A 25,278-nucleotide genomic window follows, 5' to 3' on the forward strand; every position below is an offset into this window, starting at 1 on the left:
TTTCCATGTGTCAGTGTGAAAGAAATGATAGAAGGATCATTAGGAAGGATGCAGGGGCTGACAGTGCCTACGCTATAAAATCAGGATTGAAAACCGCAGTGCTATGATCCCAACGCCACGGAAGCTAGCTGTGTAGGCAACCCCCAGGTGAACAAGCCATTGGTATGCTCTCTGGACCACATTTATGGCATTCCCCCTCTTTCAGCTCCATTGATCCTCCCTGCTAATCACTCATCCTTGGGGCCTTGTTTGGATCACAAGGCCAAATGCCCAGAGAACCAAACAAGAGTAAGTATTTTCTTCCTAAAATATGGATTGATTGTCTATGAAAGTCATGGATATTCAGACTCTTTCAAAATGGGAAAGTGATTTCAGCCAATGTGTTGTTACCTCAGTATGTCCTAAGAAGTGTCCTTTATTGCAGAAATGGACTTTTAAAAGTACCAGACATAATAGCTATACTTACCTGTGGGTATAAGGATGAGGTTTGGAATGTAATTAAGGAATCATGTTGGTCTAGCAATGTGGTGATAGTAGATTCACTTCTAAGATCCATGACCTCAGCACCCAGGGAGATGGGCAGATTTTTAGTATCGGGCATGATTTCCCTTCTGTCGAGAGGGCCTTAGGTACTATTACACATCTCCAGGTGACAAGCAACATGTCAGTGCCTCTACTGCTGTGTTGGTCACTGCTGTGACTCCTAAAGGTCCGAGCTAGGTAGGAATGTTAACTGTTTCCCTCCTTGGACAGCTGCCATAACACTTTCTGGTACTGTGGAAGCTTGATCTCAGAAAGGAGGCTTTCAATTAGATCCAGCTTGAAAAACAGGAGTGAGTTCTGTGTTCTAAGTGTGCAATTTCTTCAGGAATAGGGACTTACTTTCAACCCCCGAGAAACAGTGTGAGCGGGGGGAGGGGAATGATATTCAGGGGAAATAGCAATATCGTATATTACTTTGGGAGTCACTTGGACTACCCTGGAAATCCCCTCAAAAGGAGGAATCTTGAACCTAGCACTAGGGTATTTATTAGTTTATGTCTCTACAGAAAATGGCGACCGTCACAGGAAACCACAACTGGACACAATGCGGAGATCAATAGATTGTGGGAAGCCCAGACACAGGAGATATATCTGCAGCACAGGTCTTGCCTCCAAGTCTCAGGGAACATCTCAGAAGATAGGGTAGGAAACGTTTAAGACTCAGAAAACTGGGAAGCCTGCTGTGAGACTGTCTCTCTTAGAAATAGTTGCATAAACAAGAAGACCTGAACAGTGACAGTATCAATAGAGTGCTAATACAGGAGATGGGAATCTCATGGGGCCCCACCTAGTCAAAGAACTACAGGCAACTAAAGGCTGCTAAGAGAGATAGTCTCTCCCAGAGCCGAGTCCCTTGATAGGTTATCGAATACAAAGCGGTCAGTCCAGAAACATACACACACAAACACAGAACATGGGCCCAACAGGTTGTATGCATGTGTATGTATGTGTGTGTGCATATATGTGTGTGTGTGTGTGCATGTATGTGTGTGTATATATTATAAATAATATATCCATACAAATGTAAAATAATTGAAGAGAAAGAGACTATCAACTTGACAAGGGAGGGTCTTGAAGGAGGAAATGTATCTTTAAAATACAAGTTATTATAAAGTTTAAAAACCTGGACAAAAAGCCAGAAGAAAGAAAACTGGTTAGCATCCCTTTGAAAAATCACTTTACAGAGCAATGGATTTCCTCATGTTAATTCATAAAACTTACTATGGGTTGATTCTCCTCATGCCCCAAGCCTCATCGTCACCCTCCATCCCTCCATCCCTGCAGCAGCTTTCCAGGTCCAGTATACTCCACCTTTCCACGTTCATGTCTCACTGTGTTCTACCATTCTCCTCGCGTCCACTGTCATAAGCCAGTACATATTTTCTTTTGAGAGATGAAGATGGAAATATTTCACTTTCCTGTTGACCTGCAAGACAGACTCTCTAGTTCATGCTGGCTTCTATTTTTAAGGTCTGAGAAGGAGTTCAGAAAGTGAAAGGTCCTTCCTTGTCTGAGAAAACAGATGGTAGAGAATTTGGAGAAGCTGGTGGTAGGAAAGAGGGACAGGAAGTCAGAAAGGAGTTGAGGGCTTCGTTAGAGCTCAAGTGAGGTCGTTTCCATCAACCCTGGACCTAGAGAAAACTCCAATATTTAGGGAAATCTGTGTTGATTTGTCCCTTGTGTACTGCATTCATTATTTTCTACTCTGGTGGCTAATATCTGACAAGAAGCATCTAGTGGGAGGAAGGATGCACTTTGTTTATATGTCAAAGGGTAAGCGTGGTGGTACAAGGGTAAGATAGTTGGTGACATTAAGTTCAGTAGCCAGGAATCAGTGAACAGACAGCAAGTGGTGTCAGGGCTATAAAATCTGAAGGCCTGTGCCGGTCAAATAGCACAGCAGGTAAAGGTGTATGCCACGAACCCCGTGAACCGGGATTCACTCCTATGGTCCCACAAGTGTCCTTCCCACACACAAATAAGCAAAAATAAATAATAAAAGAAAGGAAAATAAACAAAACCAGAAGGCATGTGTGGCATGAACCACTTTCTCTAGCTCCATCTCTTCAAGGCCCATCAAGCTTCTAAAACAGTGCCACCCACTGGAGACCACATGTTAAATAAAACGCATAAGCTTATGGAGTGGGGGAAACGTTTCAGTTCCAAAATACAACCTGCATATACTACTAGTAAAGCTAAAGAATTTTTGGTGTTACAAAAGAAACTGATTCTCTTCTGGTATCATTTTTTATACTAGTTTGTCCACACACGACTACAGTATTCAGGGTGCCAACATTTATCTTCAGATCACTGTGCAAAGGACTGAGGGGCACATACCGGGGATTAGCATTTCAATCACTAACTTGGTCTGTAGACCGCTTCTCAAAGCATGACCATGCATTGATGTAAAACCTCATCACTTCCCCCTCAGCCTGTTCTTGTCACTTGCTACCAAAGCTTGAAATCCTGTAGTTGACCCGTGTTTATCTGTCCATCTGGGTCCTATGTCTAGCTGACAGAAGAAACTACTTTCCTCCCTAACTTCCTAACAATCAAACCACTGTTTTCTCAGGAGTCTCAGTGTTCTTGGTGGGATAACAGGCAGGAATAACCTGCAAATAGCTGTGCTACTTACTTGGAGTTCTCAAGCTGCGGTAATTTGAATGTCATTAGACCCAATAAGCTCATAGGGAGTAGCACTATCAGGAGGTGTGGCCTTGTTGAAGGGAGTGTGTCATTGTGCAGATGGGCTTTGAGGTCTCCTATATGCTCAAGTCGTGCCCAGTATGTCAGACCACTTCCTGTTGCCTTGAAGACAAGTGGCAGAGGTCCGTTTTCAGCACCATGTCTGCCTGTATGCCACCATGTTTCCCTCTGTGATGACAATGGACTAAACCTCTGAAACTCTAAGTCATCCAATTAAATGATTTCCTTGATCAGAGTTGCCATGGTCATGGTGTCTTTTCACAGCAATGGAAGCCCTAACTAAGACACAGGCCCAGATATCTGTCCTTTCCTTAGAATATTTGCAGGGCGAGGAACTTCTGCCAGTTTCTTTGCCACTCAAGTTCAAGCCAGCCCTGCATTGTCTACTGAAAGACAGACACCCAACTTCAGAGCTCAACTGCTGCCAGTTAAATTCGTGGGTAGGGAGATTGTAGCACCGATGTCTCTTTTTGGGAGGAAGAATACCATGTGAAAAGGGTGGGTTGTTAAAGGATCAGGGGAAAGAGTAATGGCAGAAGTCACAGGCCTTTTATATGTCTTTGCTCAGTTTACAATGTATAGGAAAAGTGGCCAAGCCATGCTTTTTAATTTCTGCAAAAGGACTATTTAGATTGCATTCTTCTTTCTCATATCCCTATAAATTTCAGGTAATATCATCGGCTCATAGGTATGTAATTTGGTATGTACTATCAATTTTTCCTTCCACGTTCATTGAGATTGGCCACCTATTTTCTTCTCACTGCTTCCCATTGAATCTGGGACAATGCAGCATGGTGCTTGTTTTTTTTTATTTGCTTATAGAATTAAAAGTGTTGAGATGATGAGAAATGTAAGTGCTCATACCCTCTTGTATAGGAAGGGCACCTAGAGAAACATGTTTTTATTATTATTATTATTATTATTTCAAGGCATGCTGTGTAACATCTATGCACATAGTTCAATACCTTTAAATTCTGGGTAGGTCCTTATTCCCATCACCAGAATTATTGCTCCTAACTCTAACTCTTTGTTATGGGTGGGTCAAGTGTCAGATTGTATCGAAGGGAGTGCACATAGTCGGGTGAGGGACAGATCGTTGAAAGAACCAGTATTCAATACTGAGTTTCTTTTCTTAACAACCTGAGAGTGAAGGGAGATCAAATAAGGCAACACAGGCATTGGTACCCTTATTGTAATACTGATAACAGACTTAGTACACAGCCAGTGCCCAACAATTCATATTTGATCAACCATCTTTAAAAAGCTAATTTAAAATGTAAATCCATATCAAAAAGCAGATAAATGAGATTTCCTCAGTGTGGCCACACTGGAAAGTTGGACAATGGGATTCAACGACTTGTTCTTGCCCTAGTCTGTGTCAGGGACCGAAGGCCCCGACATAGAAAACTATCTTCACTAACTGGACCAGTATGGAGGCACGAGAAATAACCAGACACAGCTTACACCATCATCATGGAAGGGCATCTCTGGCTTCTCTCCATCCTGAAGGTCTACCCGCATTTATTATATCAAACATCTCTTATTCCCCAGGTAATCCAAGGTCAATGCCTCCTTAATATTCTCTTTCCTGGGGACAGGGGGTTAGGGAAACACCTGGAACTTAGTCATCAGCTTCAGCAAACACCTCTCTCCCCTGGTGATCTACATTTTTCACAAAGGAGAAAGGAGCAGTACATCCTGGCTATTGTTGGGGCAGTGACAGCCTGTCTGCAAGTCTACTTGACCATGTCAGGTGGGCCTATGGCTTTAGAGTCTGGCTACCACACCATATAGAAATATGGGCCTACAAGTCTGCCTTCAAGGTCTTGACATGAGGTTGCAGTTTAAACACGGTCAGAGTTAGGAACATCTTTAGGCGTCAAAGTGTGGTCCTGCCTGTTATTGACCCATCACTGTAGTGTCTAGGTTCCTGCAAGCGGGGGAGGGGTGGCAAGTTACAAATCTCTTTCCAGGAGAAAAACTTCTCCAGGGTTGGCCTAGGCCTTAGGCTTTCTCACCTTACAAGATGTGATCCCTAGGGGAATTCCAGTTCCCTGGAGTCCATTGTTTCAGTAATTAAATAACCCAAGGAAGGACTTGCTTCATCTAATACCTGAGTATCTGCCTGTCTCTGGCTGTGATAGAGCCTTTGCTCTGCTCTGTTGTGCTTAGCTTGAGAGGCTAGGGTCCTGGAGACCCAGTGGCCACCAGAGCCACCCAAGCCAGAGGTTCTCATGTTCTTGTCTCTCAAATAAAAGAATAAAATCACAGAAGAGACAAACTCATTTCAGAAAGAGTTTTTTATTACAGAGAGCTTAAGGGAAAAAGAAGGCAGTGCTCCTACATAGCGGGAGGGGTCACTGGGTGTGAGATGACACAGTCTCACTGTCTTAGGGTTGATAAGGCTTCTTTAGTAGGAGGAGGAGGTGAGGCTGGGATGAGCCAGTCAAGCAGCTTTCATTCCAGGTGTTGAGGTCCTCATGGTGTCAGTTAAGGTCTCAATGTAGCTTCCAGGTAAGAGATACTCCCTTATGGGAAAAGAGTAAGAGGAAGCAGATCCACTTCGTGGCATCCTCAGCCTCTGGCAAAGATGATGTTTTGGTTCTCCCTGGGGATTTCTAGGTTTTCACCAAGAAACTTCACAATTTCCTTTGGGGTCTTTATAGAAAGATTAAAAATTTGTATTATGTGCATGAGTGTTTTTGCATGCCTTGTGCATGTGGAGCCCAAAAGAGAGTGTGGGATCCCCTGGGACTGGAGTCACAGGTGATTATGGGCTATGATGTGGGTGCTGGTGACTGAATCTAGAATCTCTGTAAGAGCAACCAGACCATGTTCTTACAGCACTTGCTCTTAACTGCTGGGCCATCTCTCCAGCTCCCCGTTGGGTTTTTTTTTCTCCTAAACTGCACAGCCATCTGTTGCCTCCTAAGGCCTTTACCTCTTTGGGATATACCCTCCCCTAACAGTTCACTTGCAATACATCGAGTGAGGCTTGCAGTGGTAAGTTACAGTGAAAGAGATTTGAGCTTCATTATTTAGCACAATGCACAGGTGTTGGTGCACAAGCCAAGCTCTTGCTTCAAAAGGAGTAGGAGTAGTTTATTCTGGAGTCAAATATAAGTGCCCGTCACCCAGGAGCACAGAAACATGTTACCCTGAATACCAAGTTTCAACATGGCAACAGTTTAATGGCATCTCTGTACTGATAGAACAGAAGAAAGTAATAAATCAAGGTGATTGTCAAATACTTTGGTGGAAACTCACATATGGGTGAGTTGCAGCAGTGTGGGAAAATCTCTGCTCTAGTTAATAATTGCTGCCTGCTAACATTCTTGATTTTCATGGTAGTGGAAGGGAGGGGTCTATTATGAATGTTACATCAGATGCAGGTGGGAAATGAATGGTTATTAAGACAGCTAAAGAAAACCCAAGATAATTTGGCTCTGGATATTCAACATTCAAACCTAATTACGGTAATCTATTCCGTCAGTCACTCTTGAAGAATCTTTAATATATACAGCTTTTCCTGGGAACTTCAGTTTGTGTTGCCACACTTGTGTCCCTGAGAAAAATAAAGGTACCATAGGAAGGGCTAAATGTAAAGGCAGAAGAACAAGACTTCGTGTTCTCATACTTAATTGTCTTTGCTCTCATTTTCTCTACAGATGTTGAAGATTATTCATGTGCAAGTCAACAACACAAATGAAAAGGGGTTAGCCATGACTTCCTCTGTCAGGGCAGCCTTTGTAAATGCCTGGCAGCAATGAAAATATTATGCGAGAACTGATAAAGTAAAGGGCTGAAGACATGGGCAAGCCAGAGGGAATCTTGTCTCCCAGAAAGAGAATAGCAGTTTCTCAGACCACCTTAAAGGAAAGACTGGAGCCAAGACAATGATGGGTCAATAATGGTCCTGACCACACCTAGAAGGGAATGCGTAGCTATGCATAACTGGCCCTTGACGTAAACCTCAGGCCAGAACCCTAAATATGGACTTGGGTGTTAGGAGTCATTGATTCTCTTTATTTCCAATGTGGTCCACAATTAGTACATTTCTGTTTTCTGCTGTTCACTATTAATTCAGTTCTTTTAACTAGCCTATTGAGCATGGAAGACCTTGTAAACTTGGGAGGCCTTGTAAGCATGAGAGGCCTGGTAATCATGGGAATACTAGTAATGATTGGTGGCCTGGTACACATGGGACCCTAGTAAGGATTGGTGACTTGGTACGCATGGGAGTTCTAGTAAGGATTGGTGGCCTCGGACACATGGCCATCCTAGTAAGGATTGGTGGCCTGGTATACATGGGTGGCCAATAAGGATTGGTAGCCTGGTACACATGGGAGGCTAGTCTGGCTAGAGCTGCTGGCACACAGTCTGTAATAACTCCAGTAATACTGCACTCTGCAGTTAGGCATCCAGGTCTTTATTCGTGGAAGGACAAGTAAACTGTGTCATTAGCCATACATTGTATGGACTTTTCCACTCCTCAGCCAGTTCTTCATTATCCCTGGGTAGAGCAGTCTAGAAAGAAACAGGGAATTAATGGAAGCTGAAAAGGAAAATGAGCCCCTGATACTAGATAGAATATGGCAGATGTTGGAGTACAGGCATGGGTTCACGTGGGTCCTTGGAATGAAGACACAGCTCACATTTAGGATGTATTTAGCCTTTTCAGTTGTAGGGGGAATCAGACTCTCTAGGGACTAAGACACCTTCCCTCATTCAAGGGCATCTTTGTTGTTTTCTAAATTTACACTTAAGCAAGTTGATTTCCACATCCTCAAAACAACCTGACTGGACCTCAAAAGGAAAATGCCAAATTTAAACACGCAATTAGGAATACCACAGTTTGCCCGATTTTTCCCAAACAAGTTATGTCTACTTTTTACCCTTGGGAAATTTGCAGGCAACATTAACATAGAGGGCACCAAGAGAAACAAAAGGTAACTGAAAACAAAAGATGGATTAGGGCTAGGTGCTAGCACTGGGGCCAGACTAGGTGTAGCCTAGTGTGAATACTCCCACAGGCAAGAGTTTCATTAGCTGAAAGCAAGGCATTTCAGTGGAAGACAAAAAAGTTGCTGATAGATGGCACAATAGAAACAATACTCGGTTTATAGAAATTGTTTGGGTTCAGGCTTCACCCCAGCCCCTGACACCCATATATCCAAAGAGTCTGGGATGCTTGGGTGGAAGCCTCACCACAGCCCCTGGCCTCCATATACCCAAAGAGTCTGGAATGTTTCGATGGAAAATTTCATTCCAAGCCCCGTCCCCTGGGAGTTGCCTCAGTCCAGAATCCACTCCTGAGAAAGCCCGCCAAATGATGAACCCTTCCCAGAGAAGCTCATGACTACTCCTATAGGGTATTTAAACAACAACCCAGAGAATAAACACATGTTCTTCTGGTCTTCCTTGACAGGCTCCTCTCTGGGGTGCTGAAAAGCCACCTGGGAGCATTGGTATCCATTAAACCTGGGCTTGTTCTAATTCCGTTTGATTTTGTCTGAATTGGATTATTGTGTCAGCAGAGAGGTTTGTAGGGGTGCAGAAACTTTTCAGGACTATTTTCTCTTTTTTATATTTTTATATTTGAAATATTTCAAGAATGTGACCATTTCAATGAATTGTGCTTAAGATCTAGGTATATGTTAACTACACGTCCCAGCTTTAGGCCTGAACTTTCTGAGACTCTCACAAACAAGATTATGAACCTGTTTAGTAAAAACATACACCTTAAGCTTTATTTTTGGTGAACTATCAAAATGAGAATGTCCTTCATCCTGGTGACCTATGATTGTATCTTATCTGACTGCATCATCCAAAGCTCTTATGGGACAATCCCATGAGCTCATCAAAGTTCCTTAGAAACCCTTTCAAGGAAGGAAATTTGAAGCCACCTAAACTGTCAAGATCCTTAAGTGGAACTCTCTCTTGAGCACATACCCATGTCTTGATTATGCATTTTCCTTTCCCTAAGAGCCATTCTCTCTGCCTCCCTCTGCCACAACTATAATCAAACTTTGTCTTAATAAATTCCAACTTTGCTCCAACTGACTCATCCTACCATTCTTTCCCATAGATAGTCAAGAATCCCAACTTCTCCTGAGCAGAAGCCTCTGAAATGACCTCCTCTGACTGCTATAGTAGGCAACACAGAGCTGTGTCTCCATACCTCACCACACCAGGAGATCTGAAGACATGCTAAGGCTACAGCAAAACTCAGGATACCCTTTTGGTGTTAATATTCTAGAGCCTCAGAGCAGACCCTTCGTCTAGAGGCCCCTCACTCAGAGCAGCCCCCCTCTCAGGCAGCCATTCCCTCTCAGCAGCTCCTCCCTCACACCAGCCCCTTCCTCATAGCAGCCCCTCACTCAGGAAGCCTCTCCCTCAGGAAGCTCCTTCCTCAGGCAGCCCCTCCCTCACAGCAACCCCTCCCTTGGACTGCCATGCCCTCAGGTATTCCCTTCCTCAGGCAGTTCCTCCCTCAGGCAGCTCCTCCCTCAGAGCAGCTGCTACCTCAGACAGCCATTACCTTACAGCAGCTCCTCCCTCAGTTAGCCCCTCCCTCACAGCAGCCACTTCCTCAGGCAGCCCCTTCCTCAGGCTGTTACTCCCTCAGAGAGCCCCTCTTTCTGGAAGCTCCTCCCTCAGTGTAGCCCCTCACTCAGAGCAGCCACTTCCTCAGGGCAGTCCCTCCCTCAGGCAGCCCCTCCCTCACAGCAGCTCCTCCCTTGGACTGCCATGCCCTCAGGTATCCCCTCCCTCAGGCAGCCCCTCCCTCAGGCAGTTCCTCCCTCAGTCAGCCCCTCCCTCATAGCAGTCACTTCTTCAGGGCAGCCCCTCCCTCAGGCTGTTCTTCCTCAGGCAGCCTCCCCTCAGGCAGCCCCTCCCTCAGGAAGCTTCTCCCTCAGTGAAGCCTCTCCCTCAGCCAACCACTCCATCAGAGCAGCCCCTTCCTCAGGTAGCCCCTCTTTCAAAGCAGCCCCTCCTTCAGAGTAGCTCCTCCTTCAGGTTGCTCCTACTTCACAGCAGACCCTACCTCAGTATGGTGTCTCCTCAGGCTGCTCCTCCCTCAGCCAGCCCCACCCTCAGGTAACTCCTCTCTCACAGCAGCCCATCCTTCAGGAAACTTCTCCCTCAGAGAAGCCCCACCCTCGGCCAGCCCCTCCCTCAGGCAGCTCCTCTCTCATAGCAGCCCATGCTTCAGGAAGCCTGTCCCTCAGAGAAACCCCTCCCTCAACCAGCCCCACCCGAAGGTAGCTCCTCCCTCACAGCAGCCCATCCCTCAGGCTGCTCCTCCTTTGGCCAGCCCCTCCCTCAGGCAGCCCCTCCATTATAGCAGCCCTTCTCTCACAGCAGCCCCTCCCTGCTGCACCTCCTCCTTTAGGCAGCCCCACTCTCACTGCAGCCCATCCTTCATGCAGCCCCTCCTCCAGACAGCTCTTCCCTCACAGCAGCCCCTCCCTCACAACAGACCCACCCTCACTGCACCTGCTCCCTCAGCCAGCCAGTCCTTCAGAGCAGCTCCTCCCTCATCCAGCCCCTCCTTAACATAAGCCCCTCTCTCAGGTAGCCCCTCCCTCAGGCTCTCTCACTCAGAGCCTACCCTCCTCCCTCAGGGCAGCCCCTACCTCATGCAGCTCCTCCCTTATGCAGCCCCTCCCTCATCACAGCCCATTCTTCAGGCAGCTCCTCCCTCACAGCAGCCCCTCCCTTAATGCAGCCTGTCCCTCAGAGCAACCCCTCCCTCACAGCACCTCCTCCCTCCAGCAGCTACTACCTCAGGCAGCCCCTTCCACACAGCAGCTCCTTCCTCATAGCAGCCCCTCCCTCAGGCAGTTCCTCCCTCAAGCAGCCCTACCCTCAACTTCTTTCCTTTCTTCCATCCTACAGCCCTGCATTGCCTCCCAGCTTTTTGGTGTCACGAAAATGTGTTAACTTTTCTTTTTTCTCGAATCGTTTTCATGTGGATGCTGCCTAAAACTAAGCATGTTTATCCTGGAACTCTGAGCTCTCTTGGTCTTTCTCTGAAGTTCCCTGTCCCATCCTGCTGTGTCAATGCTCACTGATCTCCATTGCAAAAGGCTTAGCTTTCTCTCTTCCATTTCCCATCTTCCCCCTCTTGGGTAGCTGCCAAGATTCATAGTTTCCCTGCCCAATTAGCATGATTTATCGCAAACACTAATGATACTGTCCTCTATCTTCCTTCTCAGTCCCTTTTCAAATTCTTTATTGAAGACACCAAGAAGCCAAAAGTAAACCTTGGATTTGCCATCTACAACAGACATTAGTTCACCGTTTCAGCCCAGAAGTATGTCATACATGTGTCAGCGCACAGCATTTCTCCAGCGAGTCAGTAGTCAGTCTTAGAGCAGCAGTCCACGACAACAGCTCGGATGGTGGCCAGCACCTTCAAGTAGGACTAGTGTTTCTACTGAACCATTACGATCTACTCTTCCTGGAGTTACTGGTATTGTTTCTTTCCCAGTATATCTATGGACATACAGTATCATTTCAGAATATTTGGAATGCGAAGTTTGAAGGTGAAATCAGTAGAGCAGACAGGGTTATTTGGTTCTGGAGAGAAGAAAACGAGAAGACAGGGTTTTGGTTCTGGAGAGAAGAAAACGAGAAGACACTCTGTCTCAAACACACGCTTTTCCAGTGCGGCTGAAGATTTAGGGTTTTGGTGAGAGAATGAATGGAAAAAGCCTGTTTGTTTGTGTGCAGAGTAGAACTCAGTGTTCAGATGACTCTTGGAAAGTTTCCAGGGCTGAACCTTCTCTTACCATTTTCCATGAAGGTCACGTTCAAGCAAGCATCTGATATTGCCTTTCAGAACACCAGAGCCCTGATGACTATCAGCTGAAGAAGGTGTTAGAAGGTTAGGGGGAGAGCAGGAGGGGGTAGAAAGTCTGTTTACATTGTATTAAGGTGATAAGCCAGTTTCCTTTCTGGTAAAGTGTGTTTAGATGGCTTTCATATTTCCAATATAAGCTCTAATGATTATTAAAAGTTATGTGATCTGATGTCACTTATAATCTTGTGCTTCCTTTGTTCTGTCCCACCACACTGGATGGAACCACAGGCCAGGAACATGCTAGGCAAGCACTCTACAACTGAGTCACAACCTCAGCCCATAGATATTTCTCTGTGTATCAATTCAGAGCCAACTAGTGCCAGAGGGTTACTTCACAGAGCATAGTCCTCTTGAAAATGATACTTCACCACAGCTAAGAGAAGCTCCCTGAATCAACAGAGACAGAGTTCTACTTTTCAAATGCTTATTGAGAATGAAGCACACTACACAACAACAGAAGGACACTGAGGAAAGAGAGAAGGGCAGAGAATGAGGTCTTGGAGAGCCTTAAACAAAGGTTCAACAAATTAGCATATGAAAGTAATCAGTGGGCAGAGAAGAAGGCTTGGACCCCCTCCTGTTCCATCACCCACTGATGTAAACAGATTAAGTGGTAGAAAAACCACACTGTGCAAAGGGGTCAAAAATCTTGCCTTGTGTGACCTAAATATCCCCAACTCTGTTCAGCTAAGGCTGTTTGAGTTGCTCTTTTCTTACTCTAGCTGTTTCCTGCTTTGGAAATATATCTTTTTTCTGATAGCGTCCCTACTTCTCTTGTTCTCCCTGTATCTGTTCGGTTCTTTGTTAATGGACACTAGACCTTGGGACTCCTCCAGAGATGCTCTCTGAATACCAATATCCACCAATTCCAATGCTACAAGGACACTAGAAACCCAATATCTAGTAATGCCAATGCTATCGCAACACTAGAATATGGGGACTCCTCCAGACATGCTTTCTGAATACCAGTATCCACCAATTCCAATGCTACATGGACACTAGAAACCCAGTATCTACTAATGTCAATGCTACCAGAACACTAGAACATGGAACTCCTCCAGATGTGCTCCCTTAATACCTATATCTATAAATGTCAATGCTACAGAGACAGAAGAAGATGGAACTCCTCCAAAGGTGCTCCCTGAATCCCAATAGCCAACAACACCACTGTGATAAGGGCAAGTGGCAAACTTACAGAGTTTAAAGGACTCAGAAAAATGGAGGTGCTCCTTTGTAAGGCCTACATATCATTAAACAAGGTACATTTGTTGGGGGAGCGGGTGTTGTAGACTGGTTCAGGTTCACGTGGGTCCATGGAAGGGAGCCACAGAGCCCTTTAAGGGTGATTTTAGTCTTTCCTTATGCAGGGGCTGTTGGGTCCAGGAGGGACGCGCAAAGATGAGAGCACCACCAAGTCTAATAAACCAAAAGCAAACTTTATTCCAGAAACCAGATCCCAGGAAAACCAAAAGCAACTCGAAAAAAAAAAATAAAAAGCAAAAAGTAAAACACCGCGGGGCGCAAAAACTTATCAGCTAGCTGAGACCACAGGCAGAGTTCAGGCTTCTGACACTGTGGCAAACAGCTGGTTTTTGAACCTACTTTTTATAGCAGGGGCACCAGGCATTATCCTTGATCAAAAGAATTTTACAACCTTGCCCCTGACCCTTGGGTTGGTCAGCGGAGACCCTAAAGAGGGGAGTGAGTGCTAGTGTCCATGAGTAATTAGGCAGCCATCATGAAATATGTTTTAGGAGAGGCTACAACGAAAGTCACTAATTGCAAGAAAACATATATCTTTAGCAATTTGTCAGAAAGGAGGCTGCTTGTAACACTAGAAGGTTAATAAATTAGGATTCTTAGACTGAGAACTTAGAAGAAAAGTCTTTCACATTATTTTTAGGTAAATTTTCAGATATTGACTGCCATACTTTACAACCTTCATTATCAGAGCTCATTAACTAAACCTTCTTTTATTTATCCACTGTCTCCTGGTATCCCCAAGTACAAACTGAGGTCATGCCTCTCCTCTGGTAGTGCCAGTTTCCTATGACAGAGACAGTGTCTGACTCAGAGGTCACATATCTCTGTCTCCTAAGGGTTAAACTCAGTTCACACCTACTGTTTGTTAAGGACAGTCAAGACACTACCCTCAGTTTACAGGGAGATGCTCTGGCCTTGTAATAAAACAGTCAGTTGTAAATAACTAACATGATGGAGATTTCCCAGGCATCCGAGAAAGTAATCCCTGTGAAGATTGATCTGTGATCTGCTGAGAAAGTTGTTGATAGTTTACTTAGGTTTACAGCTTTATGTGTCCTTCTTCCTACATCCTAAACTTCTACCTTCTAATCTTTAGTGTCTATATTTTTATTTCTATATTTTTATTCTTGTCTTCAGACCCTTCATTTCCCCCTTCGAATTTGTGACTAATCAAATCTTTGATTAGTTTTTAATTAAAGTCTCTGACTTGGCCTTTTCCAACCTAGTTTGGGGACAGGGACGATGTATTCTTTTCTGTAGCTGCTTCAAGCTGAAACGGGACGTAGATGTTTAGGGCCCAGAAAAGCTGGAAGGCCAGTCAAAGGTAAAGAGGGAATAAAGGGCACTAAACAGGAAGGTCTGAATTGACCCAGCTGGAGACAAGCTGCATTCTTGTCAACTGGATCAGTCCATGTCAGCCTGTAGCAATTGCTGGGTCTATAGGTTGTAGTCAGCAGCTGATGCTTGGATGTGTCTGTCAGTCAAGTGGAACCCTGCTAAAACAGATATAATCAGAGACAAACATTAAAATTTAGGAATTTAAAGGAAAAATTACATTTGAAACCTTTAGAAAAATGGGCAAAGTCTTAAGACAGGAGAGGGAGAGAGATTTCCTTAGTATCAGACAGGTAGGAATTTTAGGTTGTACTTATCTGGAGTCCTTTTGATCTGTGAGACGTGGATTAAGTCTCAGGGCTTCTTTGGTTCTCCGAAGCTTGCACGAATTTTTAAGTTTATGAAAAAATATCAACATCTCCTTGTTTATGATCTGTACTGATATTTACATTGTAGAAATGGCAGTATACTCATGTCAGAAATGAATCTGGTTGAAAACGTTAACATTTTTTTATCCAGAAAGCTGTGACAGATTTTTTTAAAGTTTTGCATCATAAAATAACTTTTATTTTTATTTATTTATTTATTTATTTTTTACCAGTAGGTACAGGTCATTGACCATTGAGAGCAGTCATGTAAAGTTCTTTTGAACAAAAGAATGATAAGAAGTTATATTGAAATCTGTTTTGTGAGTTTTTTTTTCTCTGTCTTTTTCTCTTTCTCTCTCTCTCTGTCTCTGTCTTTTCCTCTTTCTCTCTCTATCTCTCTGTCTCTCTGTCTTTTTCTCTTTCTCTCTCTATCTCTCTGTCTCTCTGTCTTTTCCTCTTTCTCTCTCTATCTCTCTGTCTCTCTGTCTTTTCCTCTTTCTCTCTCTATCTCTGTCTCTCTGTCTTTTCCTCTTTCTCTCTCTATCTCTCTGTCTCTCTGTCTTTTTCTCTTTCTCTCTCTATCTCTCTGTCTCTCTGTCTTTCCCTCTTTCTCTCTCTATCTCTCTGTCTCTCTGTCTTTTCCTCTTTCTCTCTCTATCTCTCTGTCTCTCTGTCTTTTCCTCTTTCTCTCTCTATCTCTCTGTCTCTCTGTCTTTTTAAGCTATTAGTCGTCAAACAGCATCAGAGTTCTGAGAGGAATAAATTTTACCTGAGGTATTGACGTTAAAAAAATGACAGAGACTTACTTGCTGGCTGCCTAGACAGCTACCCCAGGGTCCTCCATGGTCTTTCAGGGCAGGTGAGAAGGCAACATCCCTCTTCAGGCTGGCAAAGTCCCAGAACATCCCATAGACTTCTGTGGAGTAAGGACTCATGGGAGGACCAGCCTACCTTTTGTCTTAGGCAACTCAAGGCAGTCAATTTCCCAGTGCCCGCATCCTCCACCATCTGAAGAGAGTCTTTGCAGTAGTTGAGGTGAAAGGCAGGTTTTCCCAGTGGGTAGTGCTGCCAACTTTGAGCCAGTTTTGAGTAGATCTTCTTCTGTGCCCATCTGTCTTCTTTGGAGGAAATAGAGGAGCTGTCTGGAGCTGGCATGTCTCTCATTATAGAAAACTTTTTAGTAAAACATTTAAATGCCATTTTCTGCCGATCTCTGAGCATTTGAGGACTGTCTATTAGCTATATCTGAGCAGACAACCCTTGCCATTAGCTATTTGTCCTAAACATACAGGGGACTAGGTAAGGCTTATCGCTGCAATTAATCATATCAGTCCTTAGTATGACTATGACCAACAGCTTGTCATTTATAAGTTGACTTTTAACTTGTATGTCTTAATAGTCTATAACATATTAGCAGTTTTTATAAGACTATTATTTTATATTACATTTTTGTCAGATTTAGTCAAGAATATTGATTTTGAATTGAAGCTCTTTTAGTATCAAAATTAAACCTTTTAATCGTAGATGATGAGTTTAGTAAAGAAATTGGGATAGCCACTTTTGGGTAATAGCAGAACAAGTTTATATCATATTGAGACTGTCTCCTGAGAAGGCAAAGAAAAGCAATTATATCAGACAATGACCAGAACATTTAGAGGTAAATTTCAAGCTTGGGCAGTCAATAAGGGCTACAGCCAATACATATTGAACACAGTTAATTCATACATTAGAAATGAACAGTTAGTGGCCCTGTTTATGCATTTAAACCAGACAGAACTTTTCTTACTTTTTCAGCTGAAGTTTTAGGCGGGGGAGGGGCTGCAGGCCATTTGTACTTTCCTGTTGGGTCTGCTCTGCAGCTGCTCTGCTCTGATGTTTCCCGCTGTGTGGCTTTGGAACAGGAGTCATTTTGTGAGACTAAAACCAACCATCGTCCAGGAGAAGCATCTGATGGTGGCCATCCTTGGTACCTGGCCTTGTAGTTGTCTCTGCTTCCCTCTGTTCTCCTGGCTCCTCCTTGGCATTTGAGTCTGAGACTGCAGTACCTGTGGGGGAGGGGCGATCCTCTCCCTGGTTGTCAGCAGTGCTAGCACAGACAGAAGCCTGCTGAAGCTTGGACTCCTGAGGCCGAAAGGGGCAGGGAAGGCTGGAAAAATTCTACTGTTAGATTTCTGAAATCCTGGAAGTGAGAGAATAGGATCTGAAAGGGTCTGAGGCTCAGAGGAACCTCCTGGTATAAAGACTGATAATCCTTTAAGTCTCATTGTAGGGCTTTGTATAAGACAGTTGGGAAATTTTTAAATTCTTGTGGCAGGCAAATTTAGGTGAGCTGACCACCAAAGCCCCGATCTTGGTCGTGCCATTCAAAAGCAAAAAGCAGCTAACTCTTGGCTTCAAGAAGTAGGCTGAAGAAGGTGTCCTTAAGATCTAGAACTGCACACACTTGAAACTCCGAGGAGAGGGGGCTTAGGAGATGCCTCTCAAGTGAGAGTCTGTTAGGAGAGCCTGTATTCTTTCAGATCTAGGCAGAAGGCATAGACTTCGGGCCATGGGGAGATCGTCACCCCCTTCCCAGTGAAATGAATTTGGGCTTTTAGCCAACAAGTTTCTTTCCAGGAGGAAGTAAGACATTCAAGGATAACTATGAAGGAATGCATAACCTTTTTTTTTTCAGTCTCACAGTCTGTTTTGTGGTCCATGGTTGCAGAGTCGTCCTTGTATCCCCTTGAACCTACGTTTGTTTGTCTGACAGAGGCCCCACTGGGGTTTTTAATACTGAATGGTGAGAACCAGTGTCCACTAGGAAATCAACAGGTTGCCCCCAAACTTTTAGGGTTACTCAAGGTTCGAGGAGAGGCTTCGAACCCTCCCCTTTAATCATCTGGATTCATTAATCCCAGGGCTTTTTGTCCCCTCATTGTGAGCATTTCAATTTCTAATCCCCCCCCCTTTTTTTTTAAACATATTAATCCTTTCTTAAGGAGTAGTGCCCGTTGACTATTTGGAACAGTCTGTATTCCCTCTGCCCATCAGGCCCCCAGCTCTTACTGGCTAATAAGACTTTTGCCAGTCCCAAACTTGCTTATCCTCAGGTGTTTCTCTGCTGTTGTAAACCTTAGTGGCAATAGCAATCAATTTAGTCAGATTTTTACCTTTAAGTCCTCTGAGTTGCTGAAGCTTCCTCTTAATATCTGGGGCTGCTCAGTTGACAAAAGCCAGGTTGACTGCCATTTGGTTCTCAGGAGTCTCAGACAGATTGGTGAGCAGTCTAGCAGGGGCTCGAAGACCATCTCTTAATGACTGCCTCATCGTTAGTTGGTCGACCATCTCATCCTGGAACGTGCTTATGGCATTTTTGCTGAATTCTATCTCTTTCTTCAGTGGTGAACATTATCTGGAGAAATTGTTGGCAATCCAATCCCCAGGTCGGGGAATGTGTAAACAGGACAGTATCTAGCTCTTGAGATTTCTCAGTAAAGGAAGGAGTCTGAAGATTCCAGTTATACAGATCACTGGTTGAAAGAGGAAATAAACCAGGCAGGGGCTGCCATCCCCATCAGGAGGTCCCACAGTGCAGAAAGGGAGAGCAGAAGACACCACCGCCCATCGCTGACCACCTGTGGCTTCCCTGAAAGAGTGCTAAAGAGGCTCAGCTCTGAAGTAGGAAATTGGGGGAGCACGGGAGGGCGAAGTGCTCTGCAAGGGAGCAGAAGGTCTGAGTAGCTCCAGCTTCACAAGGGCTGCAGACAGCTGCAGCAACCTTCCTGACATCCTGGAAAAGAGAAAGGGCAAGGTCCAGGGGGACTTAGGTTTAGAAGAAGCTTTTCCCATTGTGGAAATTATTTCAGACATAACCATAACGAGAAGACTGACAACAGACATGACATGACATGAAACAAAATTGAGAAGATATCGCTGCGCGCAGGGTCACGTGATCCCATACCAGTTCCAAAAGGCCGCACCTCACGACCTAATGGCCAGAGGAAGAATAAGAGCGTTCCCTATTTTCCCCCGGCTCTGAGATTAGAAGCGCGTCCGCTAAATCTCCTTGAGCCTCCAGACTGTCCGGACACCAGATACCAGAACCAGAACCTTACCAATTGGTAACCACAGTATAATAAAGTTTGCCAAAAACCAGAGACTGAGGTGCTCCCTCAAAACCAGGTTTGCGCTCCCCGTACGGGCCACCAAAATGTTGGGTCCAGGAGGGATGCGCAAAGATGAGAGCACCACCAAGTCTAATAAACCAAAAGCAAACTTTATTCCAGAAACCAGATCCCAGGAAAACCAAAAGCAACTCGAAAAAAAAAAATAAAAAGCAAAAAGTAAAACACCGCGGGGCGCAAAAACTTATCAGCTAGCTGAGACCACAGGCAGAGTTCAGGCTTCTGACACTGTGGCAAACAGCTGGTTTTTGAACCTTCTTTTTATAGCAGGGGCACCAGGCATTATCCTTGATCAAAAGAATTTTACAACCTTGCCCCTGACCCTTGGGTTGGTCAGCGGAGACCCTAAAGAGGGGAGTGAGTGCTAGTGTCCATGAGTAATTAGGCAGCCATCATGAAATATGTTTTAGGAGAGGCTACAACGAAAGTCACTAATTGCAAGAAAACATATATCTTTAGCAATTTGTCAGAAAGGGGGCTGCTTGTAACACTAGAAGGTTAATAAATTAGGATTCTTGGACTGAGAACTTAGAAGAAAAGTCTTTCACATTATTTTTAGGTAAATTTTCAGATATTGACTGCCATACTTTACAACCTTCATTATCAGAGCTCATTAACTAAACCTTCTTTTATTTATCCACTGTCTCCTGGTATCCCCAAGTACAAACTGAGGTCATGCCTCTCCTCTGGTAGTGCCAGTTTCCCATGACAGAGACAGTGTCTGACTCAGAGGTCACATATCTCTGTCTCCTAAGGGTTAAACTCAGTTCACACCTACTGTTTGTTAAGGACAGTCAAGACACTACCCTCAGTTTACAGGGAGATGCTCTGGCCTTGTAATAAAACAGTCAGTTGTAAATAGCTAACGTGATGGAGATTTCCCAGGCATCCGAGAAAGTAATCCCTGTGAAGATTGATCTGTGATCTGCTGAGAAAGTTGTTGATAGTTTACTTAGGTTTACAGCTTTATGTGTCCTTCTTCCTACATCCTAAACTTCTACCTTCTAATCTTTAGTGTCTATATTTTTATTTCTATATTTTTATTCTTGTCTTCAGACCCTTCAGGGGCCTCAGCCTCTCAGGGACTGAGTCACTCTCTCTTAGTCAAGGGCTTTTTTTTATTGTTATCCAGTTTACACCTTTAGCTGGTTTCTTTCCATATTCCAAACCATTTTACCTAAGTTTCTCAAAAGGACAATGACAAATGCAAATTCTCAATCAAGGAATACCATAGTTTGCTGGGTGTCCCCCTCCCCACCCCCAACCAAGTACGCATAAACTTTGCACCTTTGGGAAACTCTCAGACACAATTTACATATTTCAAACATAAGGTACTGAGGACAAAGGGCAGACTAAGGGTAGGTACCCACTCTCTGCAATCAAACCAGCTGCAGCTCTGCAGGGGTCCTCTCTATGGGGGTGTCTTCCCTGAAAGCTAGTGGCACTTACAGCTAGAGAAGTGTCACTCACAGACTTAGGAGGAATTAAACATAGGAAAGGAACCCTACCCTTCACGGAAGAAGACTGGTACAAGGGGCCTCAGAGAACTGAATCTTCTGACTGTTAAAAAGAAATCTGTATGAATTTTAGGTTTAATGTTACATTATGGAAAGAAATATTGGGGTGTCTTTGAGTCGTGGAGCCTGTCTCAACTCCTGGATGGGCATAGCTCCGGGTGAAACTCAACATCCACCAAAATTGCCCCCAGGATAAAGGCTTTATGGTCTTGACTCTTGAAGAAAACAATTCACAGAATACAGGTGGTGAGTTTTAGATAGAAATATTTCATCATAGGGAGCCTAAGAGAAGGAAAGAAGGAAGAACTGCTACACATCAGGGGGTCCCTGGGACTGGGATACCATCAAGCTCTTGGTCTGGTTGGGTTGTTTGCTTGCTTTTGTTTTCTTTTTTTATAACTAATGACAGAAACTGGGATGAGATACTAGGGGCATGAGGTGATCCTGAAGGTGGACCCAACCACCATGTGTCCAGGTGCCTGCTCTGGTTTCTGTCAGATAGACACATACAGTCTCACAAACAGAGGAACAGGGACTGGAGCTCTCTTCTGGTCTTTCTGGCCTCCAGCAAGGGCATTCTTAGAATCATTGCTCTGGGGTCCCTGCTCAACCTGACCAGTTTCTATAGCTTAGCCCTGCCTTTTGCCTAAACACAAGACTGACCCATGAAATAGAGTAAAATGCTTAGCTATGACATCATAAGCCACCGCATAGTTCTCAGATTGAATCTTGAAAGTGGCATGGACAATTTTTTGTTGCAAACCAGTCAACGACAATGAAACAGAAGTTTGAAGTTTGAGTTCAAACCTAAGTGGGTTGGTATAGATAAGCCAAAGAAAAAGTAGAGCAGGAAATCGAACAGTGTTCTGCCAAGGATATTATCAGAAGCCAGAGTCTAACACAAATAATTACCAATGTCAAGTATAGTAGAAACACAGGTTAGAAATATACATATGCCATATAGCATATAAAGAATAAGGAATATTTCCGAGTCTCTTGCTCTTCCAGCTGAGCAAATGAAGTACCTACAAGAAACAATTTTAAAAATCAAGATAAAACCTGGGATTGTGGCTCACAGCTTTAATCCTAGCACTAAAGACAGGCAGTTCTCTGTGTGTCTGAACTTGGAAGCCAGCCAGGTTGACAGAAGGGGATCTAGCCGCAAAAATAAACAAGCAAAAAAAAAAAAAATCAGTGAAGTTGCACATGTGAACTCATAACAATTATGACAGTGTGCACAAGACCTGAGTGAGATCAACTCAGAAAAAATATCCCAGCATGTTCAGTGGAGGTGGGCATGAAGTCCCCGCTTAGCTGACAAGCTACTGGCAACCGGTAGCTGCTGGGAAAGGGAGAGTCTGCTTTCTTTAGAGTGTAGCTCCTGGCATGCTGAACATGATCCATTGGAAGGCCACATGTCTATGAATATATGGGCACCACAAATTGGAGTAGATGGGTTACAAAGAAGAAGATTTAAAGTTGGGTGGGAAGGACAGTGAGGATAGATTTGGGAGGAGTTGTATGAGGCAGGCAAATATGAACAAAATACAATGTGCAAAGTTTACAAAGAATAAATGAAAATGAGAAAAACTATGTTTGAAAACAGAGATACATGCTAATCCTTATTAATTGCTGCTCTATTCATAATGTCTGGGAAATTGAAGCAGCTTGGATGATGGGTGATGAATGAATAATGAAAATCTGGTACCATGAAAGCTAATTCTCAGAGAGGGGCCATTCAATTCAGTTCCAGTTCAAAGCCCCATGAGCCCTATTTCTAAACTGCATGGTGTTTCTGGAAATATGGACTTACTTTCTTCCTATGGGGATAATCAAGGGCAATACCAATATAGCACAAGTTTTGGGAATTTCTTGGACAACACTGGCCAACAACCTAGTATTGGGGGTTTTGTTATGTTGTCATTGACTCTTGGAGGGAACACTGTCATCCCAGATGAGAAAACTTCATTAAAACTTATAAAATTTATACACTGAATTACTTGTATAATGGGTTTTATTGTTTTCAGATAAGTAGTTAATAGTATGATTCTTTGTGGCATTTTCAGACATTCTCATTTTCAGATACACTTATTATTTTACCCACTTCCCTCTTCCTTCTATATTTACCTCTCTCACCATCCCTAAATCTCTCTCCTTTTCCATTTTTCCTATCAGATGGCTTGTATCCTGCCAAAATATGGAGGTGACCAACAGACATACCCAGCTATGGTGCCTATGAACCAGCTCTACCACCGGCATGGCACTATAACCCTAAGAAGGCAGTAGTGGTACACATATGTTGGCAGTAATCAACAGCCTCTCATTGGAGGGACCCACTCAACAAGAGGAGATGCCATACCTGGTACTAGAAGCCTAGTTTACTACGATATGCTAGTGAAGTCATGGTCATTGGAGGTGAATATACAGCCACTTATTTATGGAACCAGCATAATCCGTAAAAATAACCTATGGACATTTATTATTAAACCCACAGATAAAAAGTCTTCACTTTTTATCAAGGAGATTTCTCTTTGCGATAAACAGAATTTACTCCAGAAAACTCAAACCAATCAAAGTGCAGGGTTGTGTTGCCCAGTTTTAAGGGATACATCTACAAAACACACATGTACTTGGCTCGGGGAACATTCTAGAAGAGTGCCAAAATGATTGTACAAAACATTGGAACAAGAAATTTTCTGTGAGAGTGTTTTTCCCAGTAACAGCAGAAGGTATTTCCATCAAGTCTCATCAACATGACTGCCAAAATGTGAGGTGAACAAGAATGCCAAGGAACATGTCAAAGTTAATGGGATAAAGTCCACAAGGCCACAACTATACACGAAGGACTACAGGCAATTGAGAAAAGCTGGGAGTGGGAGAGGTGTCCTTCCCCAGGGAAGAGCACAACAACTGGTTGTTCAGTGCCAAACAGCCTGAAACATACATATAGGTTGCATTATATGGACTAAACAGGTTATATTTAGGAATATATACATATGCACAGATACATATATGAATGCAATAACAACTATTAAATAAAGAGGCCATGAATTTGAAGAAGAGAGGGAGGGGTATATGAGAGTGTTTGGGGAGAAAAGGGAAGGGAAAAATGTGGTAGTAAAAATTATAATACCATTTTTTAAAAAAAAATCCCCAATGATCTTGTCTGCTTCCAATTACCAGGAGGATCTATATATGTTTTTCTGTGGGTTCACCTTATTATTTGGCTTCTCTAGGCTTGTGAACTATAGGTTCAATGTCCTTTGTTTATGGCTAGAGTCCACTAATGAGTGAGTACATACCATATTCATCTTTTGGGGTCTGGGTTATCTCACTCAGTAAAGTGTTTTCTATTTCCATCCATTTGCATGCAAAATTCAAGATGTCATTGTTTTTTACCGCTGAGTAGTTATTCTAATGTGTATATGTTCCACACTTTTTTTTTTTATCTATTCTTCCATTGAAGGGCATCTAGGTTGTTTCCAGGTTCTGGCTATTACAAATAGTGCTGCTATGAACATAGTTGAACAAATGTTTTTATAGTATGATTGGGCATCTCTTGGGTATATTCCCAAGAGTGGTATTGCTGGATTCTGAGGTAGGTTGACTCCCAATTTCCTGAGAAACCACCACACTGATTTCCAAAGTGGTTTCACAAGTTTGCATTCCCACCAGCAATGGATCAGTGTTTCCGTTAATCCACATCCTCTCCAGCATAGGCTATCATTGGTGTTTTTGATTTTAGCCATTCTGACAGGTGTAAGATGGTATCTCAAAGTTGGGAGCATGGGGGTTACATAAACCAAATAGAAAGAAAAGAGCAGAATGAAGGCATAAGAATCAGAGAACCACTTGTCTGCATACCCAGGAATTCCATAAAATATCAAACTGGAAGCCATAATTTAAATGCAGAGAACCTTGTGCAGGGCAGTGCATGTTGCTTCAGTTTCTGTGAGTTCATATGACCCCTCTGGTTCTTACATTCTTTCTGGCTCCTCTTTTATGGGGTTCCCTGAGCTCTGACAGGAAGGATTTGATAGAGACATACCATTTAGTGGTGAGTGTTCCAAGGTCTCTCATTCTCTTAGTAATGTCTAGCTATGGGTCTCTGTATTTGTTCCCATATTTTGCAGGTAGAAGCTTTTCTGTTGATAGCTGAACAAGGCACGGATCTATGAGTATTGCAGAATATCATTAGGAGTCGTTTTATCACTCCATTTTCTCTTTTTTTTTCTTTTAGAATAGTAGTATTTAGTTTGACCCTAGGTCCCTGGACTCTCTGGTATCAGGTTCTTGGTCACCCAAGCAGTGTTGGGTATGGATTTCATCATAGGCAGTTGAGCTTAAGACAAACCATATATTGGGTAGTTATTCCACAAGATTTGTGACACCATTGTCCTAGTATATCTTCTAGATAACACACCACTGTAGATAAAGTATTTGTGGTTAGCTTAGTGATAACGTTTCTCTTTTGATATCATGCAGAGTACATTCCTGTTCCAAGGATGCTG

The sequence above is a fragment of the Myodes glareolus genome, chromosome X (assembly GCF_982192425.1).
Source record: "Myodes glareolus chromosome X, mMyoGla1.1, whole genome shotgun sequence".
NCBI lineage: Eukaryota > Metazoa > Chordata > Mammalia > Rodentia > Cricetidae > Myodes > Myodes glareolus.